At 37.7% G+C, this 24,361-nt stretch overlaps 1 protein-coding gene across 2 annotated transcripts in view; it reads left to right on the forward strand.

Annotated features, from left to right (window-relative positions):
- Positions 1–24,361, forward strand: part of Map2 (microtubule associated protein 2) — a 275,825-nt gene that overhangs the window by 68,639 nt on the left and 182,825 nt on the right. For both annotated transcript variants that reach the window (XM_041631827.1, XM_041631828.1), the window contains one exon: positions 10,810–10,860. The gene's annotated coding sequence lies outside the window, so the exon portion shown is untranslated. The remainder of the gene's footprint in view (positions 1–10,809; positions 10,861–24,361) is intronic.

Consider the following 24,361-nt stretch of genomic DNA (forward strand, 5'->3'; position numbering starts at 1 on the left):
AATGTGTGAGTTTGCCTTGTTAGAATCTTACTGGGATTTTCAGGAAATTAGAAATTTGGGGAAAAGATTTGCATCTCGACTAAAATTGGATGTAATTGTATATCCCCTTGAAATTCAAGCTGTGGTCACATGATGCGATATTGTTTTAGCAGGTCTAGGAGACTGCATAAATTCTGAACTGGAGGAAATCTAGGTAGTAGCTTTAACTGTAAAAATGGTTGTGATTTCAGTTAGATTTCAGATACAGAGGCATGCTCCTCCTGATGTCTGTCTCATAGTCCCTGCGTTTTACAAAGCACAGTTGTAAACTCAGGAGTTAAACCAAACACATTCGATAAAGGGATGCACTCACTTTAGTCTCTTTCTTATAAAACGATTTCAAAAACCCTCGATCCTTAAAGGCTAATTATTTGACAGAATGAGTAGGTTTTCATGCTGTTAAAAATCAGGTTGTTGCTTTTATAGATTCATTACTCAACTATGTTTCCTTGTCTACAGGATACAGCATAACTCAGATGTGCTGCTGACTTCCCCAGTTCTGTGGGTTTTTTAAAAATAATATTTTTAGTAATTCTTTTGGGTGTTTTATACATGCATACTAACAATGTATTATCATTACATTGAGCCACCTACTCCTCACCTATGTCTCCCACACCCTCCACCTTCAAATTAACTTCTTTTCCATTTTTGTTTTAAAATTATTTCTTTTATTTTTAGATTAAAATATATTTATATCACTTTTCTCCTCCTTTTCCTCCCTCCAAACCATCCCTTATATTCCTCCTCTCTCTTTCTGATTCATGACCTCATTTTTCATTAATTGTTCCTTACAGACAACACACACACACACACACACACTTTATATATTAACACTGAACATCATTAGACATAAAAGTAAAAGTGAAGAAAAGCAAGCGCATCATGAGACTGTCTAGAGTAATTTTGGACATAGATTCTTAAATGTCAGCAAAGTGTTTCTTTAGTAAATGATAGTTAGCTGGTTAATAGAAGACATTTGTGTGCTGGGAGTATAAAATCAACCAAGTGTTTTCTGTGTAAGTATGAAGACCTGAGTTTAATCCCCTCGACTCATGCATAAACTGGGTATGTTAGCAAACATGCTTGAAACTCTAGTGTTGATTGCTAACCAATCAGCTTTGGCTATTCAACAAGCTTCAGACCAATGAAAACCATGTCTGAAAAAAAGGTAGACAGTGCTCTAGAAGAACAGTAGAGGTTGACCTCCTACCTCCACATGCCCACATGCATACATGCACTCCCACACTCACACCAACATGTGCCCAGACAAGCATGTTTGTACATGCAAAGAAGCAGGGGAAAGAAGGGGGGAAAGGAGCAGAGGGAGAGAGAGACAGAAGAGAGGGAAGCAGGGAAGAATGGAGGGAGGAAGAGAGGGCAATAATTGTGTAGTATTAGTTGGGAATCTTCATCATTTTAGAAGATACCATAACATTAATTTTTATACAGTTTTAAAATGTTATGGTTTTCTTCTGGAGATAATGATAGTAAACACATCTGCTGTGTAAGGATTAAGACAATTAGGTATTTGTCTTTCTCTGTTCAATACTCAGATTATATGAAATATCTTTTCCTCCTTTCTGATTATTTTGTTGTATTAGAATTAGCATTCTGATTTTCATTTAAACCTCTCATGATTTAAGCATTCAAAGTTATTTTCTTTCAATTTTCTGTGTTTTGACAGTAGATGAATTGGGTGCAATTACCCATCATGCAATGGGTCTTCTAAAACTTTAACTTCCATTTCCAGACTTTGTTGTGGCAGCTACAGCAAGCATGTTAGAGTACAGAACATTCCATTAAGAGTCAAACCTGGAGCCCAGCTTCCTACAATTTTGTTTTATATAACAAATAGTGTCTAAAGGTGAAGTTAGCTGGACTGGCCATGACTCAGCCTCTTTCTCTAGGGAGTGACTCATTCTACATTAATAGATTCTGTCTTTGTGGCATGTAGCAGACCAAGTGCCTAGAAACAAACATAGATTTGCTGGGACGCTAACCTAGAGCACCCCAGTGTTTGGGGAGCCCAGATATGGCATTGATTAGCAACTATCTGGCTTACAAACAGCCAGGGCTCTATAAATGTTGAACTTACTTGTCAAGGCAAAACAAGATTAAGTACACAATTATGGGGACTGGCTATATAGACAGCTAGATTACCTGATAAACATGCAATTCTTATTTCATCCTAATGTTGTCTTACCCCCATTAAATCCCCACTGTCTTGTTTCAGTATTAAGTAAAATTTCACTCTCTTTCATATCATACAACATCGTTCCCTTCATGTGGTCTGTCTGATGGATATCTTTCCTTTATAGTTCTGCCAGAAACTTAGCCTTCATGTGTGTAATAAAGACTTGCCTAGAACCCAATAATACTTCTGTCTTCTGGTCTAAATATGCCACTACCTCACTGGGTATTGGTCTCACACTCTCAGAATTCTCTGGACCTCTTTTCCCTGTCACATACCTTTGTGACACACCTTTGTCTTGTCATTCCTCATATCTTGTAAGTTACATCTTATAGTTCATTTGTTAAAGTCCTAACCCTCCAATGCGACTGTATTTAGAACTAGAGATCTTAGGAGGTGGTTAATGAAGTAAATCCACAATGTGAGGGCCAAGTCCAGTGGAATCCTTGGCCTTGTACAAAGAAGGGGAGAAAAAGCTATCTGATCTGTTCCACTCATTCCATGTATTTCTTCTAGATGTTGACCACTTAGGAAGAGGATCTTTGCCAGAGCCCAATCATGCTGGTATCTTGATCTTTTGAGTCCATCCTCTAGAACCTCAATGAATAAAATTCTGTTCTTTAAGCCCCCATGTTTTGTCAAGACATACAAAGATAACCATATATATGTATATATCTAAATATTTATATTATATATTATCTGTTTTATCTTTATATTTATCTATTTCTGCTAATGAATAGATAAACCCCCAGTGTTTCATTTTAGCCTATAAAATTAAAGATTTTATATGTAGCTTCCTAAGATGGAGGGGGAAAGTTATAAATCCAGTATAGCTTTTCACTCAGTTCTTCTTCCTCCTCCTCCTCCTCCTCCTCCTCCTCCTCCTCCTCCTCCTCCTCCTCTTCTTACTCTTACTCTTACTCTTATTCTTATTCTTATTCTTATTCTTATTCTTTCCCCTTCCCTTTTCCCTTCTTGTTCTCCTTCTCTGCTTTTGCCTTCTCCTTCTTCTTTTATATTTTACTCATCAGGTAGATCTGTGGGTATGCTTCTAAACTGCTTCTAAATGTTTCCTGGGCCTGTCCCATCTCCTTCCTCCATCTCATCTCCCATCTCTTCCACTTTTGCTTTGATTTTCTGAGGCACATTCCTACTATGCCATCCAGTCTAGTTTCATACTGTCTACCCCTAGACAACAGTTCTAGTTCCCTGGAAATCTTTATCCACACAACAGACTTTCATCCCTATCCCCTTTTCCTTATCCTCGGATACCTTTGCTGATATTTATTAATGACAATTGGCATATTCTGCTATGTATCAGAGTCTTTTTTTTTCCTACAACCACCCCTACACCAGTGGATTCTATTAAATAAACTCTTTACTGAGAAAGAATATTGGATCCTCAAAATGCAAAACAAGGCTTGTTTTTCAAACTACTCTGTCATGCCAAAAGAAGGGTTATGGAGTTGCAGAGATTGCTCAGTGGGTAGTAACATGTACTATTCTTTTAGAGGATCTAAGTTTAGCTCCCAGAACCCACAGCAGATGGCATCTGAAAACCGCCTGAAGGTTCAGCTCAGGAAGATCTGACACCTCTGACCTCTTCAGGCATCTGCACTCATGTGCATATACCTATGACAAACATAAAATTAAAAATAATAAAAACAAATTCTAGAAAATAAAGACACACATCACAAAGAAATAAAACACTCCAATTTAAAAATAAAATTGATTTTTAGTGCTTTATAATTTCAACATTCCCGAAGTGAGTTTCAACAAACTACAACCCAGAAGGCCACTTTACAAAAGAAGTTGTTGGAAATAGAAGAAAATCCACAGAACAAACTAACTTGGGCTATGCTAGCGCTGTATTATAGGGGATCACAGAGACTGAACCGACAACCAGGGAACCTGCATGGAACTGACCAATGCACTCTGTGCACATGTCACAGTGTGACTCCTAATAGTGGCAACAGGGTTGGGATGTCTCTGCTTCTGTTGCCTGCTTTTGGGACCCATTCTTCTTGCTGTATTGCCTCATCCAGCCTTAATAGACGAGGAGGAGCCTAGTCTCACTGCAACTTGATGTACTTTGACTGGCTGGTGGCCAGGGAGACCTACCTGTATCTGAAGGGAAACAGTGGCGGAGGAGTGGATATGGTGGGTAAAGGGAAGGGAAGGGAAGGAACTGGGAAAAGGGAGGGAAGGAAAACTTTGATCGGGATCTAGGAACAAACAACAGCAACAAAAATCTAGTGAGATTTTTTACAAGACAAAAAAACACAGAAGAGATGGGCAGAGTGGCTTTCAGGGGAGGGTTGATTTTGCTAGTTAGTTGGTAACTGTTCTGCGGTTTCCAGCTTTTATTCAGTGTGCGGTACACACAGGCTCACATCTGCTTATTATGCTGTTTATGTATGAACTGGCCATCACCGTATGATTCAATGTGGGCATGAAAATATTTCTCATTGTCTGAACAAGTGAACAAGCTATAAAAACTGACTCTCTAAGATTACTTTCTGGTATTTCTCTTATCCTTAAGGAGAGGAGAAAGAGAGGACAGAAAAATGGTGATTTTAATATGCTGATGCATTAAACTGCCTGAAGGCAGATGCCAACTCCTGTTGAAAAGAATTCTCTTTGAATTATGTTCAGGGCTTTGTTTAGCAAAATACTACACAAGAGTCTTGACCCATGTGTTTGAGGCGGCAGATGTTCGCTGTGAAGGCTGTGCCTTAGGGCACCATAAATCTTCACTATATTAGGCCTATTTGCTCAATAACTGGCTTGCATTTTTTTCAAAGTTCCAGAGTGCTGCTGAGGAAGCTGCTGCAAATGAACCGATGAACCCCACAGGATGCTTGGGGTTCACTGGCTCAAAGCCAATGTTTCTCTCGCTTCTGAGGATGTTTCCATCGCATCCTTTTAAATAAAACAAGTATATAGTTAAGGTATATAAAATAATGTCTTGGGATATGCATGTAAGTTTAGAGTATTACTTACACAGTAACATGACCACCACATTGAGACAAATTAACATGGCCACTTCCTCCGTGTTGCCTTATTTTTATCTGCCTACTTTGCTATGAAGGCATTTGCGTTCTGCCTTCTTAGCAAGTGTCCCATACATCCTAGGAATTGCTAACTACAGTTACCATGCCCTGCATCCTGTAGTTCATGGTTGCAGACTGCTAGTCACTGGAGTGGGGTATGGTATTCATGCCTGGAGGCCTCTGGGCTCTGCTATTGTAGTCGCCATTTTGTACACTAGGCCTCTGTTGCTCTTCACGTTAATAACTGTGATTTTGTATTCTTTTACTTGCATTTCTCCATGCTCTCAGACTCCCGCTCTGCCAACCACATACCTTTTATAAGTTTAGCTGTTTCTTTTACTTGTCTTTCTTTTTTGTATTAATTTTTTATATGAAATTGAGACATTTTGTATATGTGTATATATACATGTATGTAATATCTTGTTTGTTTATCCATGTTTCCATAAGAAGTCAGATTTCTCTTCCAGGGTGGTATCAGATTCCAGAATGTACATTAAAGTTCTTTGTGTAATCCTACTCCAGTGAACACTTTAGCTGTTTCTGTACATCTTCATGTATATCCACATATACGCATGTATGTACATACTGTGAAGAGTGCTGTTATTAATACAAAAGTGCAGAAATCGTGAAGGAAATGATATTATTTGCTTTGAGATTTCTGGGTCATATGATACTTTGAATTAATTTTGGGATAGTGTGTATTATTTTCTAGAATGCCTATACCAATTTGCATCTCCACTGACAATAACGTGTTCCATGTCAATTACCTTTCTTATTTCTATAATGGTATACCTGACTAAAGCAGCTTGAGGCAAAAAGGATACATTTGGACTATGTTTAAGGAAAAACATGATGCTTGTGATAGTTGTATCTGTAGGGACAGGAGAATGTCTCACTGCTTGCTAATATCTCGACAAACCAGGAGGCCGAAAGCTCAGCCCAGAACCAAGGAGGTATGCCCTTTACATCCCACTCCTGTGACTAGCTAGTCCACAGCTGTGAAGGTTTTACCACTTCCCACATCAGCAGCACTAGCTGAGGAGAGTGTTGAGACAGAGACACCCACAGGGGAGACTAGAGAGCAGGCCATAGCATTTTCTCTTTTCTCCAGCTGCTTCTTAGCACTTGTGGTCTTTAATCACCTTAATCAAACTCATAATGAAAGGGAGGTAGGAGACAATACCTCATTTTTGTTTAGGTTTACATTTCCATGGTTAACTTGTTGAGCACTGTACTCCATATTTATTGGTCATTTTTATGCTTTTTTTTGGAAAAAAAATTTCTATTTTGCCCTTTGTTCATTTTTAAGAAAATTGCTTTTTGTTTGTAGCTGTTGAACTGTGTGAATTCCTTACACATTTTGGATGTTAAGCAGTTATCAGACACGGGACTTGCAGTGTTCTTATACCTTGAGACTGCCTTCTTATCTTGTTTCTGTTGTCAAGCACCTTTTACTTGACTGTTTTTTACTTTTATTGCTTAAGATTTTGGAGTCATCTGGCTTTCTCTATATCAAGGCCAAGGAGTTTATTCTCTATGATTTTCCTCCTATACAAGTTTTATATTTTTAGGTCTGAAAAATAAATTCTTAATCTATTTAGGTTGATTATTGTGGATGATAGAAGATAAAGGTCCGCTTTCATTCCTTTGTATGTGGATATTCAGTTTTCCAAAAATTGCTGTCATAGGGATCATCCCTTCAGTGGAGGTCAAATGGACAAGGGTAGAATTTTTGTTTCCTCAAAACACTAAAAATAGTTTTCAACTATTTTCTAAAACTTGGCAAAGATTCAAAGAAATATGACATGGAGTGTATTTGTTTATTCCCCATTAACTATTGACTCTCCTTTCTGTGCTGAGCACCTTGCTAAGTTCGTGAGTTCAAATACAGGGTCCACATACCTGAAACGACACCAGTGGTTTACATTTGTATTTAACTTGTGCTGTCTTGAGCATAAAATTAGCGAGACATTTGGGGGTACCACAGAACTGTCAATAGTTGTGTTAGTGAGAGGACACTCTAGAGGGCAATTTAGAATATTGTGCCAATCTCATGGAATTCAACCAGTTTTATTTGTCTCACCGACTGTCTCTGGAAAAGTAACCAAGGTTTTTTTTTTTAATTTTTAGTATGAAAATATTCATTGGAGAGTGAAGACATAGATTCCAATCACTTAAAAGGGTGTTAAAGATACTGAAATGTTTAATATGCTAAGGAATTCTCAGTAAAAAGTGTCTCTTGTCATGTGGTCAATTTAAGAACACAAGCAAATGAACAATTGTTCATAGTCTTTCTAACTCTAGCAATTTTAAGTGTGCTATGACATTAAGTACATCCACAGTGTTGTACAAGTTGTCACTTTAGGGCTCTGTTTTGTTTTCAAATGGATATTTTAATCTGGTTCAGATCCTCTTTCCACCACCTCAGTGTACCTAGGACGTGATAGCTGCTATACTATGGCTAATGTACACATCTATGCAGTGCCCATTTCCTGTTCCCTTACCTGGTGCTCATGTATCATCCTAGCCATCTCTTACACAGGATTGTGCACGTGTCTAGCAGTCACGCACATGCCCAGCCACAAATAGAGCCAGCCCTTCTGTGTGAGGGCAATCTCCTTCCCACTCTGCTAACATTGTTTCCTCTTATATTTGTAACCTCTTTTATCTCCTTAAATGTCTACTTTTATCAAATTTTTCACTTCTCCTTTTCTTTGAATGTGTACTGTTAAGACTTTGAAAGCTATTAGCTAGTAGAGAATATTTTAGATTTTCTCAATATAAGAAATTTAATTAATTTCACAGTATTTATATACTGGCAGTTCAAATAGTACTTGGGGATAATAATATATGTGAATCAGAAGAAAAATATTTTTTATTTTGTTCTGAAAAGCTCACAGTAGCTAACTAATGGGGCACGTCCCTCTTAGTGACTGTGTCATTCTCAAACGCTGAAGTCCCATTAGATCCTTTCATCCTTATTTCTTATTTCCCATTGATTTTCATGGATTGCCATGTATCTCCAAACGTCTTGATAAACCCGCCTTTATAAAGCTGTGATGTCATAATTGGTGCCTCAAGGATATTTTATTTTTTATGTTGAAAATTCTTCAGTTTTCCTTTGTGAGTATCTTTGGTGCCATAGCAAACACACAACCGGGCAGTGGTGGTGCACGTTTTTAATCCCAGCACTCAGGAGGTAGAAGCAGGTGGGTCTCCGTGAGTTCGAGGCCAGCCTGGTTTACAAGAGCTAGTTTCCAGGACAGGCTCCAAAGCTACACAGAAATACTGTCTCAGAAGACAAACAAAAAATATGATACACTTGGAGGAATGTTGACTTTATTCAGATACAGAATTTTGCATCAAAGTAAAATGTCAGCTGTCTGGAATGGAGATCGACATACTGAAGCATTATATTTTTTTAATTTATTAATTTTTTAAAAAATATACCAACCCAAATTTCCACTCTCTCCCTTCCTCCCATTCCCTCGACACACCCTCCTCCCACCCCACTCCCATCCAGTCCTAAGAAAGGGTAAGACACTTTGCTTTGTGGAAGGTCCAAGGCCCTCCCCACTACATCCAAGCTGAGCAAGGTATACATCCAAAGAGAACAGGATCCCAAAAAGCCAGTACATGCAGTGGAGATAAATCCTAGTGCCGCTGGCAGTGGCCCCTCAGTCTGCCCCAGCCATGCAACTGTCAATCACGTTCAGAGGGACTAGTTTGGTCCTATGCTTGTTCCTTCCCAGTCCAGCTGGAGCTGGCAAGCTCCCATTAGATCAGGTCTGCTCTTCAACTGGCCCTTGGGAGCTCAGTGCAGTGTTCCGATGTGGGTCTCTGCCTCTGTTTCCTTCTGTTGTAGGACAAAGGGTCTATGGTTATCCAAGACAATCATCAATCTGACCATAGGGCAAGTCAAGATCAGGCCCTCTCTCCACTATTGTTTAGGGTCTCAGCCGGGGTCATCCTTGTGGATTCCTGGGAACCTCCCTAGCCATATACCCAAAAGATGCTGGAGTATTATTTTTTAAAACCCCTGATAATGTCCTCTTAAAATTTTTTCAACAGGGGTAATGCAGGGGCACAGAAGGGAAAGGAATGGGGACTAGATTTGTTCAAAACATATAATATGTATGTATAAAATTCTCAAACAATAGAAAAGAATGTCAGCTGACTGATCAGCCCTTCCTTAGTTCTTAGATAAATCACTTCCCCTGTTCATAGGCCCTAAAATAAACACCAACAACTCCATGCTGAGTGGTGTGTTTTCTTGGTGCTTACCAGTATCTCTGTTATATTACTTTATGCTGTTCTGTCCATTAAATCCTTATTGTTGGATGTTAACTTAGTGTATGGACTTTGCCTAAATATCTAGTGATGGAATGTTTCTGGCATGTAGGTATATACTAACTCCCAACAGTTAACCCAGAAGCTGTTAGAAGCTAGCTTGTTTTTTAACTGGGGATGCTGTTATGAATACTTTTGGAAGCAGGCTGAGAATTTCACACTTTGGCGTTCTTCAGTTCTTTCTTAGCTGTTCTAGATGGCGGCCCGATATTCACCACAGGCTTTTTGAAAAATTGTTTTCTCCTTAATTTCCCCTCTTTGTTCGTCTCCTCTGACAGCGTGCTTTCCCACATATTTACTTCTCAGCATATTTTAACGGCCAGGCTTATGCACAGGGGACCAATGAGAAGACTGATAAATTGCCAATGAAATTGCCTTCTTTGACCTTGACTACCTTGGACTGATTGATGATCCTGGACTGAAGATCCACAGACTTTCTCTGGGTATTAAATCAGATTAAAGATGTGTCTTAGACAGTCCAGACTGTTATAACAAACATGCCATAGATGGGGTGGCTTCTAAACAATAGAAATTTATTTCCCAAGCTCAGGATGCTGAAAAGACCAAGGCCATCAATTCGGTGACCAATGAGGTTTGGTTCTGTGTAGATAGATGGTTTCTACTTTGCTGTCCTTACATGGCAGAAGGAACAAAGGAACTTCCTGTGTTGCCATTTCTTATGCACAGTAGTCTCAATTTCTTTATTTCTGAGTTTCTTTCTTATAAGCATGCAGTTGTCACCAGTACCCATCATATTGGGTATTGGAATCTCAGCATGTGAATTAGGTAGTGTGGGTAAAGAGTATAAGGCAGGGTCCAAATGAGTCGATTTTATTATTAAGTAAATCGTCATGGTAAATGGTAGAATGTGGGTGTTTTAAACTATATGCTTAAGGATTCTTTGAATGCACAAAATGCTGAGAGTAAAAATAGAACCTAATTTTGACATTTATCACACGTTTTAAAAATGAAGCCTAAGAATTACTTTGAATGTAAAATGTTATTTCCGCAGAAGCAAGGTGTGTTGCACAGCAATCCATGTCAGCCAGTATGGTTTAGAGCATGACAAATAAGTTGTTTAACGTCTGATTCGAGTTTCTTCCTCAGACAAAGAAAGACTGACTTATCTGACTGATTTAATCTAATAGAGCTGTTTTTTTTTTCTTTTCCTTTCAGATTTTTATTGATCTGATCTGACCTATATTGTGACTTCTGGCTGGAATCAAGGTCAGTGCTTTGCTTCTATTGATCATGGACAAGCTGAAGAGAGCTTTTACTGTGGCTTTTTGACTCTTTAGCTTGATGGTTCGGGATATCCTGGCCAACTGTGGCCAAGAGCAGGCTAGAGTATAAATCATATATATCATGCTCTTGGTTTACTAATAAACATGGTTCTCTGGGCTGTCTCTTTTTATAGAAGAATTTCTTTAGTTGTTGAATGTTTACTTCTTTCACCCTACCAGCTAAATTTTGGTGAAATAAAAGCACCCTCGTTTCAGTTCCTTCAAATAATGAAACAAAGGCTGGCTTATATTTTAAAGAATGGTTTGCTTTCTGAATTTATAGGAAAACACATTTGGTTCCACACTTGGTCCTCACACAGAATACATTACCTAAGGAGAACAGAGTTGAAAGTGCATTTGTGAATCACAGACTTTAGTTAATCACAGCAGTGTTAAGTTGCCACTTCTTTTGTTCTGTGTCATTATTGTCTTGTACAGGCCACTCTAAGGCAGCTTCCATGAGTGTGGAGAAATAACAGAGCCTCAGAAGACTCTCACTCTGGGAGTCTTGGGAGTCCATTCATCATCTCCAATGTCTTCTCTAGAAATGAATTCAGAATTAAAAATAAAATGATAAACTAAGCCCTGAAAGCAATGAAGATTTTTGTTGCTCATAAAAATCAGAATACCAGGCACTGCTAAGCTCTGTGCATGGACTTTTTGTTAACGAATAACTTAAAAGAAAACACTGGGTTTTCATTCATGCTTACATTAACCAGAAATGTTCCTTTTGAACTCCATATTTAACTCTTTAAGCTGAAATGCCTAATATAGCAGGCACACAGTAAATATGTACTTTCTCTGGCCACATTTCTGATGTCACTTCCTTATTGCCAGTAACACATATACACACACCCTTACTCCCTCAGATGAAAGGGTAATAGTTTTGCTCTTTTCTATTTTTCAAGTACAAATGGTTCTTTTCTATTCTTTAATCTGTATGAAATTAAATATATAAAACTTGTTGGACTTACATCTATTGGTATTGGGGTATTTAGTAAAGAAAAATAATGCAAAATATTTGCTCAGAATGATTTTAGGTCTTTATAAATCAGGTTATAGTATATTTATATAGTTTTGAGTTGAATATGCTGGAAATACTTAGCTTAGTCTGGCTTCCTTTTAAGTCACTCCTTTGTATAGGCTAAATAAGTTTATATGTATTTAAATATGCTAATCATTATTATTATTATTATTAATTGCAATAACCCTGACAATTTCACACACACACACACACACACACACACACACACACACATATATATAATACATATCAGTCTCTCTTATCTCCCATCATCTCTTAGCTCCTTACCATTTCTGTCTATAATAAACCCTTGCCTACAATTGTTTCCCTAATATTTCTGTCTATTTTTTTGTTTGTTTGTTTTTGTGACCCACTGAGTTTAACCTGCCTATATGGCCTTAGATTCAGGCTGTCCATTGGAGCCTGATGTGCTCAGGGGTAGATGGACAGGTGAAAACAATGACTCTATTTCTCTTAGAATCAATCAATAGTCGATAGTTCTTGAGTAAAAGAGCCCCACAAACCATTGCCCCATCTAGGACCAGTCTCTTTCAGGCCCAATGCAAATAACTAGAGCTGCAGAACTCATGACTGCAGTGGCTATGTTTTACCAGAGGATTCCCATAGCCCTTCTTTTGGCCTCTTGGTTCTTATATTCTCCTTCTCCTTCGATATCCATTGTCAGGATCTCCGACAGTAATGATTCTGGATTCATTGCAAAGAAGAGCTTCTGAGATTGAGACCGAGAGTTAACATTTCTCTGTGTGTTTAATGTTGACATTTAGAAGACAGTTTGATGCTATGTCAGTTTAGCTCAGGAGTAGTAAGTTCATTTCTTGGTGCCCATGACCTTTTTGGCATTATTGTTGAATGGGTTTTTAGTACCAGACATAGATTGTCTCCTGAGGAGTAGGCCTCAAATTCAGTCAGGGGGCTGTTGGTTTTCCCCGTAGCAATTGTGCTATTTGTAATTGCTTGTCGGTTTGGTTTTGCAGTCCACAGACTTCACAGCATGGTGCGTCCATTGTGGCCTTGTTTCTTCCACCTGCTTGCATTGCGCCTCTAGCACTATGAAAATTTGCCACCAAGGAAGACATTTCCAGTTTAGCTCTGTCCAGCTTTCCAGCTACAGTGTGTGGTGTCCTCAGCCTTAGGGTCTTAACCTCTAGTTCTTGTGGGCAGCTGAGTGGGGGATTCACAGGAGCCTGCATTGTATGGATGCTGGTGCAGCACTTCCCAAACAGTTCCCATGGTAAGATAACACACCTGGAGCTGTAATTCGTTTAGCAGCCTACTACACCGCGGTGCAGCATTATCTAGCTATGCAGGTTGTCTCCTTCGATCTCTAGTTCTGTTTTTAAATTTAGCTGCAAGATAGTAAGCTTCATACAGCTTTAATAGCTTTGAAAAAACAAACCCTTCAGGTTTGCTAGCTCCACCTCTTCTCTTTCTCCTCACTCCATTTGTTTTCTTGCAACCACTCCCTCATCCCCTTAGACCTGGCAAACAGAAAGCAAAAGTCTAGGCAGAGATTTGCCAGGCATCTGTATCTGAATCAAATTCTTCCCCCCTCTTGTCTCCTTGTATTATCCAAATAGAAATTTGAAATCCTGTCATGCTGTGAATGCTTTCCTGAAAGAGAAATAATTAAAAGTAAATAAATTTTTGTCAAGAAAGCAATAATGCATGCTTTGCCTTAACTTGACTTCCTACCCACCGCCAGTGTTGAGAGTTTCCTTTGTGAGAACATGAACATATTGTGTTTTACCAAGATGTGAAAGGTCAGAATAATATATATGTTCAAATAGATACTCTGATTGAGATATATAAAGTATACAAACAAATGGAAGCCTATTTAAATCTCCATTATCAGGTCTTTCAAATTGAAAAAATTAAAACAAGTTTAATAAACAGTTACCTATATAATACTTTATAAAAAGCAGATAGACATAAAAGACTTTAAAAAAATGTTAGCTCATCAGAAACAATAGATTTGGTGGGTTTTTTTTATTTGTTTGAGACAAAGTTTTATGTATCCCAGGCTGCCCTCCTTTTCACTATGTATCTGAGAGGCTTCCTGCCTCTACCTCAGTGGTGATGGTCTTAGAGATGAGAGCTTGAAACACAGTGTTTCTGATTGCACAATGGAAAGACATTTAAAATCACCTGAAGTTATGGGATGAGGGAATTGGCGTAACGTCCAGGGGCAGCAAACCAGCAGCACTTTTCTTCAGCACGTCAGAGCCCGGTGTTTGTACCTAAAACCATGGTTTCCTGTCCTTATTGTTAATAGCGCTGCCAGTTTCGTGTGTTGCTCCTCAGTTTTCCTCATGCATTGTTTTTACAAACTTGAAGTTAAACTTTGAGCTTTGTCACTTCCAGTTGGTTGAAAATAGGATTTTTATGCAGTTTACTCTACCCCCACCCAAAATCTCATAACTTTCTTCTTACCCATTGCTGGACAAACATCTCTAATATCTTACTCTTATAAACAGTACTGCTATGAAAATACTTCCACTCGGAGGTTTTTTTTAATATTATATTTACTATCAATTTAAAAATTCTATCATCTAAGAAAATCAATGGCTTTAAAGTGGCAAACATGTGGGAGTTATTTGAGCTGCTAACGTGTATGTGAGTCTGTGTGTGTGTGTGTGTGTGTGCACTTATCCTTGTGTACAAGATGCATATATGTACATATGTGTGTGGAAGGCAGAGAACAACCTCGGGTATTATTTCTCGGGCACCATCCAGCTTAAGTTGAGGTCACCGATTGGTTTAGAGATGATTAGATTAAGATCACTGGCCAAATACTAGTAGCGATTCCTCCTGACTCCACATCCCCTGGCAGTGGGATTCTGTTATGTTATCTCAGGTCATCAGGCTTGTGCTGCAAGCTCTTTGACAGCTCCCCTCCAGTCTCCACAGCCCCAGGGGTTTCTAGCTCTTTAAATAATTTAATAGAAGATAGGAAATATATACGAACTAAGGAATAGTCATGAGGCATTAAATATTAATCTGAACAGCGTAACTTTAATTTTATATAGGATTTTTAAACAATGATAACTTTACTGACTTTGTTGCTTTCTACTTCAGAAGACTGTTCAACTTATGCTGTTAAGGTAACACTCATAGTTTTCAAAATTTATGATGAAAATAGACAAGAGTCTTTATTTGATCATGGTTCTTCAGAGAAGAAAGTGGAGAACCCCAAGAAATGGGAGAGTAACAACCGGAGCACTCTTACAATTGAAGTGTTCCTCAATATGTGATGGAGAAGTCAGCACACTAACTTTTCTGGAAATATTTATAAATTTACAAGACTTAATATTGTTTTGAAAAACCTAGAAAAGAAGGATCATATGTTTTTAACCAGTATTTTGATTTTCAGATTCTATCTTACTGTTTTAAAAATATCTGTTTTTCTAAACTGATACTGTCATATAGCTTGTAAAATGTAAAGATAAAAGGAAACTCTTACTGTACATTGAGGCATCTTAAACTGTTCAGCTCTGATCCTGTTTCAACCAAGAGCTTTTTATGTTACTCCAGTTATCCAAAAAAAAGTATACTAATCAAACATTTACAGATATTAAATCCAAAGAAATATAGTTAAGACACTTTTGTTTTATATATATATATATATATATATATATATATATATAATTTTTACCTTTTACTAAAGAGTGAAGCAAATTTTTATATTAATGAGGATGATCGTGCTTAGTTTTACATAAAGAATTAAAGAATTAAACCTTGGCTGAATATTAGATACTATAGAATATAGGTTTCCTCTAATATTTTTCAGAGTTAATCAGTATTTTGAAAGCCATTATTAAGAATGCCTCACCACATAAATAACTAGTAAAAAGAGTTAGGGACATATCAGATAATGCTGGAAATTATTATCTAATCCCAAAATTCATTTAATGACTTTTTATAAATTTAATTCAAATTGACAAATCAAACAGTAATGTTTACAATCCAGCATTCTGAGACAATATGATCCAAAATTAAAATAATATGATGCAGGGTGAGGCATGATGATAAGGAAATAGTAAGGACCTCTGGTTTCTGTGGTTAGATTTATATAAGAAAACTTAATCAGCAGTGATACCTCTACAACCTATGATGTACAGGGCCTTGACTTAGAGCCAATATTCCAAAAAGCATTTTGGCCTTCCAGAGTGAGAAGGTACACACAGTGCGAAGTGTACATGTGGTGGGTTCAAAGCCAAAACATCAGTGAATTCATGATTCAACACAGGCAGGCACTGCCAGAAACACCCTGGATTCAAGACTTAATTGATTTCAAATTATCGTCTGATCATTGTGATCTCCGATATCTTTTCTTTCTGCCAAACATTTTCAATTCCTACATTAAGTTGTACCCACCCCATGTGGTTTCAGAAGTTGTGCATAACTGCCTGTTATCTTTTGATCATATTTTTCTTCATCGTATATATGAACAGACATTAAAAGATGTCTCCAAAAGATGTCTCCTAATGCTGTCAAAACTGTGAGTGACTCTCTCTCTCTGTGTGTGTGTGTGTGTGTGTGTGTGAGAGAGAGAGAGAGAGAGAGAGCATGTGTGTGTGTGAGAGAGAGAGCATGTGTGTGTGTGAGTTGTGTGTGTGAGAGAGAGAGAGCATGTGTGTGTGTGAGTGTGTGTGAGTGTGTGTGTGTGTGTGTGTGAGAGAGAGAGAGAGAGCATATGTGTGTGTTTCCATTAACACCCGTCTTCTACCCTTACAGGCAGATAGTGTCTTTGGAGTTAACAGCTAATGATATGCAGTGTGTTGCTTCCCATGTGCGTCTCTACACTGTGAGTGTGATCTTCCCTCTCTGTTTGACTGCAAAGTATTCCTGGTGCGGTTGGTTAAAGCACTTGTGTTTGAGGTTAGAAGATGCTGTGGCTTCTCGGTACTTTGAATCCTTAGTTGCCTTCCTATGAGTGAATCAATAATAATTACATAAGATTACTGACAAAAGACTTAATTGCAACCCATGTTCCAGAAACAGTTTGGGCTGTTTCTTTTGCCTGTTTGAACAGCTGCATGACCCATGATGCCTTCTTCATGCGGTCTGCAGAGTGTTCCCAGGTTAAATTTTCACCTGGAAAATGGGAGCTACACTATCTTAGACTTCATATCCCAACAAAATGAGGTGTCATATTCCTGTGGCTTCTAAAATGTTAATATTCAATGACCTTTTAGAAATATCTATCAAAAGCATTTTCTTCTCAGAGATTTTATATAATAAATTCTGATGCTTCTCTTAAGATAGGAAGTAAAATTAATAAGGATCTTAAAAAGATTGTTATGGAAAGTTCCAAATATGTAAATGAAATAATACTGTGTATGACTAAAAGGTAATTTCTCTATGCTGTGCTAAGCGAGGCATTCCCTTTCCTCTCCTTCTCCACTACTCCCCTCTCACCCATCCCACCCATCACGTTTGTTTGTGTGTGTGTGTGTGTGTGTGTGCATTTGTGTTATATACATGTGTGATGGGTATATGTGCCCATGCAAGGCAAGACTTACATTGGCTAGCTACTTGTATTGCTATCTACCTTATTACCGTGTTTGAAATGATAACTTAAGGTTCATTTTAGAAGTTTCTGAGTGGTGAGTTATCTGATGTTTCAGGTTTGACCTGCTTCTCTATCAATAACCCATGGTTTTAATTGTTATCTCATCAATACTTTTAAAAGTAATTTTGACTTGTTCAGATATTTATACAATAAATGTTGCCCCCACCTTCACTCTCTTCTTCTCAGATCTCCTGCTGAAAACTTTCTTTCCAGTTAGTCCCCTCCCACTTCCCACTCAGTCCCCTCCCACATTCTTGTCTTCTTTCAGCTCATGACCCACTAAATCTGTGGTTTCTTGCCAGAGCATTGTGAGAGATTATTTACAAAATTAAGGCAACTTATCGATGACTACACCACTGAAAAAATGACGCTTCCTCTCCCAACAATATTTAACTGCCAGTGGTCCCTTGGAGAGGATTGAGAGCCCATAGATCCACCATGCTCCCATGATAATATAGTCTGTGGGTTTGGGAAGATAACCTCAACTAGAATGACTTCATAAGCATTGTGGCTATGTCATATCCAGAAGGCATCTTTCTGTGACACATCTCCCTATCTGCTCTTATATAATCTTTTGTGAGATGGGGTCTCTTAGCTCATCAGTTTAGCTGACTGGCCAACAAATTTGGGGCTCTACTTGTGTCTCTGCATCACCACCAGGGGTTTTGGAGTGACTACCATGCCTAACTATTTTACATGAGTGCTGTGGGCATGCACTTAGTTCCTTGTATTTACACAGCAAGTGCTTGACTGAACACACCGTCACCCTAGCTCTAATATGACATTCTGCAACAAAGATAGCTGAATAGCATGTTGTCTAAGTAATTTAGTGTGTGTGTGGGGGGGGTGAGTGGGTGTGTGTGTAAAGAGAGAGAGAGAGAGAGAAAAGAGAAAATGTTTTCTAATGACCTCAGGAATGAGAAGCAGAAGTTCTCTTAGTGTTCTATTGGTGAGCTGTGTTGTTTTGAGCGATCGTGATTCAGGAAGAAATGCCATAGGCTTCTCAGTCAACCTCCCAACACTGTCTTGGGATTAAACCGTGTTTATCCTCATGGCTTCACACATCTCTCCAAGCACTCACTCCTGCTTCACTTCCTTCACATCACGACTATTCCCACCTATGCCTATCCCTGAAGCAACCCCTAGGCTATTTGAGGAAGGCTGGTATCTAAACCCTATGTTCTCTACCTTGGTAGAGCCTTCCAGAAGTAGACATTTAATGAGCACCTATGCAATAAATTATAAAGATGTTAAGTAATAAACAATTTTATTACATATCTAAGAATATCTATTGGTTATTTAAATACATTACAGCAATATTTCTTTCTTGTTTATTCTGTTCTTTAGTGGTGAAAAAGTTTTTCAGAGAGAGAGTGAAAAGAGAGAGAGCGGGAGACATTTAAAGGCATAATCACCCAAAAGATGACATTTGAAGCAGTATCATTTTTGTTTAACTTAGAGATTTTAGAAAAGGGATGGTATGAAAAAGGTGACTGTCATGCATTCTGTTTTATTCTTACACATATTATTATTGGATCCATTTGTGATAGAAAAAATACATCTAGAGAGATTATTTCAATGCTTCATTATTAGCTGAGCACTTTCATTAGCCATGCAAAGCTGACGGAGTCACATTGCTTACTGGAAGCACTAATTAGTCCTAGGAGGGTCTGCTTTTCTACTCCACTTTCTGAGACATAGACATGTACATTCAGCTTCTGTTTATTCATTGTTTACATGGGGTCTCTGGATATAACTTAGCCAGGTTTGCAACTTGTGAATTTGTGATGTTCTGCCTCAGCTTCCCAAGGGCAGAATCACTGCTGTGAACCCCTGACCCTTTTAGTTTTTTGCCTTAAAAAAAAGGTAGGTTTTTGTTTTATTTGGTGGTTTGTTTTTGTTTTTGTTTTCCTGATGACAACATTTCAGCTGGGCCTACAAGACAGCTCAACCAGAAAAGATACTTGTCACCAAGTCTGACAACATTGAGGTCCATCTTTGGGAATCCACATGATAAAAGGGGAGAACTAACTCCCCCGTGTTCTCTAGCATCTGCACATGAGTGCTGGTGCAAAATAACACTGAAACAGAACAACTACCATCACAAGTAAGAGAGACCTAAAGATACGACTGCAGCCGAAGATGGTCTACTGATGGGTGGGAGATCTCCTCATCTCCTTATATGACCTACGAACTTCAGAAATATATGTCCCTAAAATCGCTACCTTTTTGACAGTTTGACATGGTGAAGAAGGAGGCTGTAGGGTATAAAAACACTGGAAATATTTTAAAGAACAAGTGTTGTATCTTGGCTTTTCTCCATATGAGAAAATAATGGTCTAGCGGATCCCCTTTCCCTTCAGTAAATGTATCAAATGACTATAAAAGATAACCCCGTGGACACATTTTTATACCACATCTCAGCTTGTGAAATCAATGCTGAAGGTTTGATTTACTGACCAATTGTCTTTATCCTTTTCTTACATTTTTCAGAAAGGAACAATGCCATACCATAGAATAACACAGCTAAGCTTTTGACTTCAATTGGAGCCTTAAATCACCGTAGGACAGTTTGGGTGGCAAAGCAAGCAGATTTCTGAATTATGTAAGGATCCCATCCACTTAGAAATCTCTTGCCTTATGCTCCACACATTGAAAAATAAGTTTTTATATTTTTGAAAGGGTATATTCATTATTGCTGTTCTGCTTCTATAAATCAACATAAGGTTTGTTTAACTTTGTTATTCATTTCAGAATAGAAAATGAGGAATTGTTTATCAGAAGATAAATATATAGTACATATATGTCATGTATAGTTAGAAAGGTAGATAGATATTATAGATGATACACGGATGATAACTGGTTAGATAGATGATGGATAAATAGATATTTTAGTAGAGAGATAGGAAAAGCAAATAATACAAGTCTTTATTTATGTACTTTTTTCCTCATTTCCACAGAAAATGAAATTACCTTTTTTTTCTGAATGAAAACCCTGCCAGTAATTTAGAAACATAAAAGCGTTAGTTGAAAAAATCACTCGTTATGAATAACAACCAGTGTGGCCTGGGTTTCAGTCCACATCACTGGGTATAGCCCATAATACCCTGGAGCTTTTGCTCAGCTTGCTTTACTTACCATCGCTTCAGATTTTCTTAGTGAAGAGCTGCATTCTATGAAGCACTAAATGCATTGCCCATTTGTCTCTATGTCTGTGTACCCCTACCCTGCCAGCATCCTTTTGTAAGATTTGTGTATCTGTCGAATAAGATTCTTCTTCTGAAGATGGAGCCAGTTGTCCTTAGCATATGAATTGAAAATGGAGACAAGGGTTTGGAACTGTAGTTTGATCGTCTTCATTTTATGAATAGAAGACTTTAGTCACACAACCAAGTATAATTTTTATAACATATTATTCTGTGGCATGAAACAGCTTATAAAAATTTAGAAAAGATCTTTACAGAATAAAAATAAATAGAAAAAGACATATTTACCCAACTGTAATTGCTTGCTTATAATATGTGTGTATGAATCATCCTGGGTGGCTTAAATTAGAAGACAGACATCTTTGGAATGATCAATCCAAGGAACGGCTTCATATTTCTGCTTAAAGAGTCTTTGTCTGTAGATGGAAACTCCTTACCTTTTTTCTGTCACAGCTAATCACAATGTCCTGTAAGTTTGATAGCATTTCAAAAAATAAATGTTTTCATCTTTGCCAGGTGGTGGTGGCGCATGCCTTTAATCCCAGCACTTGGGAGGCAGAGGCAAGTGGATCTCTGTGAGTTCGAGGCCAGCCTTATCTTACAAGAGCTAGTTCCAGGACAGGCTCCAAAGCTACAGAGAAACCTTGTCTCAATAACAAACAAACAAACAAAAAATCTATGGTTTCATCGTTAAAGCATCTTAAATCACCCAATACAAATACCATCTCCAAAGTAGAGAATGAACTAAAAAAAATTGATATTGGAGGTGGAAAGGTAGGTGCTTTCACGGAGGAAGTGAAGGACTCAGTTTTCATAACTAGTAAGACAAAAAGAACACCAACATCCCATTGTCGTTTTGTTGTCGCAAGTTTCTTCTTTTCATCGTTTAGTCCTGCTAAATAGATTTGAAAAATGAGACTGTAGGCAGGATGTTTAACTTGACGGGCAGCTTTATACATACATCCTTTTCCAATTTCACCTTACCTTCCCATTACCTCCTAGGGATTCAGGGTTGTCTGAAACCATCTGGCTGGAACATTATAGAGAAGGACCTTGGGACTTGGTGTCCCTTTGGGATGTTCTACCAGTTTTACATATTTAGAAATTAAAGTGTAAATCTTTTACTAGTGATACAACCAAAACATGTAAATGTGTCAAATTAGCCTATAAAGTTAATGACCAAAAATTACATTCACATAATCAGAAACGGCTGTTTTTACAGATATGCAGTGGAGTGTTTCACATGAGTGTTGAACAACATAAAAAAAGTCCTATTATTCCATATTAATAATGGCTTCAGTTACCTTAAAACATCTCATGCTGGTTGACTGGTCATATATCTACTGGAATTATTCATCCCAAAGGAGTTAAACAATTTAATTGTCCTCTATAAAATATCATCCTCCCTCTTCCTGCTGACCCGTAGTTACTACTGTGTTCATTCGACTTTTTAGGGATTGAGTAAATATTAGCTATTTCATAAGTTCTCACATCTGTTCACTTTTGGTAAACTTTTTTATTGGTTATCAAAGATGCCCAGTACCAAAAATTTCTTTAATGTTATGTTTTACAAAATAGAGAACATATTCACTTTTATATAAGTATTATAGGGATTCAGAAGTCAAATACAACATTTAACAACAAACTACAGAAAATATTAGAAGTGTAATATGACTTTCTACCACAATATATGAAGAAATGCCAATGGGAAACAGAAAATGGCTTTAGAATGTGGTTGGTTTGATTTGTTTTTTCTCTCAAAGTATTATCAGACAAATATCTTCTGTTTGATTGAATAGCATTTTCTCTCCTAGCTATATGTCATGGTTTGCTCAAAGCTACTTTTATATAAATCCCACATGGCTTTGGCTGTGTATCTGCGCTTCATCACGGCCATAAATAGTATCCCACTCAGACTGTCAAACAGTGCAGCTGAATGTAGGAGTCGCTAGGTAACATGACCCCACATGGAAATACAGCGTGAACAAAGTTGAAGGGCAGCAGAGAGAGGGAAAATGAATGTTCCATCAACTAGCATGAAATTTTTCAAGATAGCAAGTATTTATTAACATGGCACAATAGGAATTCTTTATGTTGCGTAACAGGGTATAAAATAGAAGGTTAATTAATTACGGTCTCTTGAATAAATTGTGTTATATACAAAGGTCCTAGCCACAAGGTCAATGCCTAAAGACAGACAAAATATAGTTTTAATATTTAATGAAAATAACCCATCTTGTTAAATTTAATAATGCTAGGATAGTGATAGAAACCACATTCTGAGGTCCAGAAAGGAGGCTGTTCATTTCCTCCACAGGATGTGATGTCTGAGAAAAAAGGACATGAAGACCATATCCTCCTCGAGGTGAGAAGGAGAGGGTCAGACAGCATACTGAAGAACACCTCCGTTGGAAAATTCCAAAGAACCAATCATTCTAGACTCTATGAATGTTTGAGAAGTATTGAAAATTACTCCTTTGTTCTCTAATACTTTACAGTCTTAAAAGAAAGGGAATGTTTGCATACAACTGGTAGCAAATGCTTGACAATTTGGTGAAACGCTATGTACAGACTTAAATTTGGAGGAGATGCAGAGAAGTTATAACTGGTGTGACTCAGAAGGACCGCATTTTAGAAAATTATGTCGGTAGGGTCTTTAAAGGCAAACAGGATGTAAATAGACACAAAAGAGAAGGGCAGGTGGCAAAGCATATTTGGCCAGTATCGATGGATGCATAACACAGAGAAAGGAATGAGGAGGGAAGCTGCGGGCACCTGGCAGAGTACCAAACCAGGAGCATCTTGAACTTTGCCTCTGCCTCTTCCCTCTTTCCTTTATTTTTCTTTGAAGATTTGCTCAGCTGTTCATATGAGTGTATATTTTCTATATCAATGTAAGAAAAAATTTGCCTCTATGAAGAATTTTCTTGTTCTGTGAATATGGTAGTTACATACAAAATACTCTTCTGGATTTCAGTTTCAACAGCCTCTTTGAATATGAGTGTGTGTGTATATGTATACATATACATATACACATACTTAGGTTTTGTGAAATGAAAGAAAAAATATAATTATCTTAATATGTGAGCACTAAATGTTCCAGCTAATGCTTTGCATAGCTGTATTTATCTTATCTTGTTTTTAGTATTACCAAGATTGCTTATAATTGGAGGAAGATATGACAGTAAAATTAACTATTATATCTTTTTAAAATTTTTCAGATAGAAAAATTTGTGTTTACAGTCTTTTAAAATTACCAAGAAAAGGCCCTTCCCAGGGAAAGGATTAATTGGGATATAAATTGTAGGGGAAATATGTTATTATAAATAAAATCTTTAAACAATACACACCTCCTCACAAAGACCATAGTAGAAAAAGAAAACAGTTTGTTTTATTGTTTTTGTTTTTTGTTTTATTTTGCTTTTGGTTGAATAAGCACTAAGTCAGAATGTACTGCACATTCCAGAGAGCTTGCTAAGAGACTGCAGAGAATAAAAATCCCAATCTTTAATACATGCAAAAAATACCACCCATTCAGTACAGTAACCAGTCCACAAGCAGAAATTCCACCCATTCAGTACAGTAGCCAGTCCACAAGCAGAAATTCCACCCATTCAGTACA

This window comes from Microtus oregoni, unplaced genomic scaffold, assembly GCF_018167655.1.
Source record: "Microtus oregoni isolate MIOR12 unplaced genomic scaffold, Mior012 000038F_ref0000394, whole genome shotgun sequence".
In the NCBI taxonomy this organism is placed as follows: Eukaryota; Metazoa; Chordata; class Mammalia; order Rodentia; family Cricetidae; genus Microtus; species Microtus oregoni.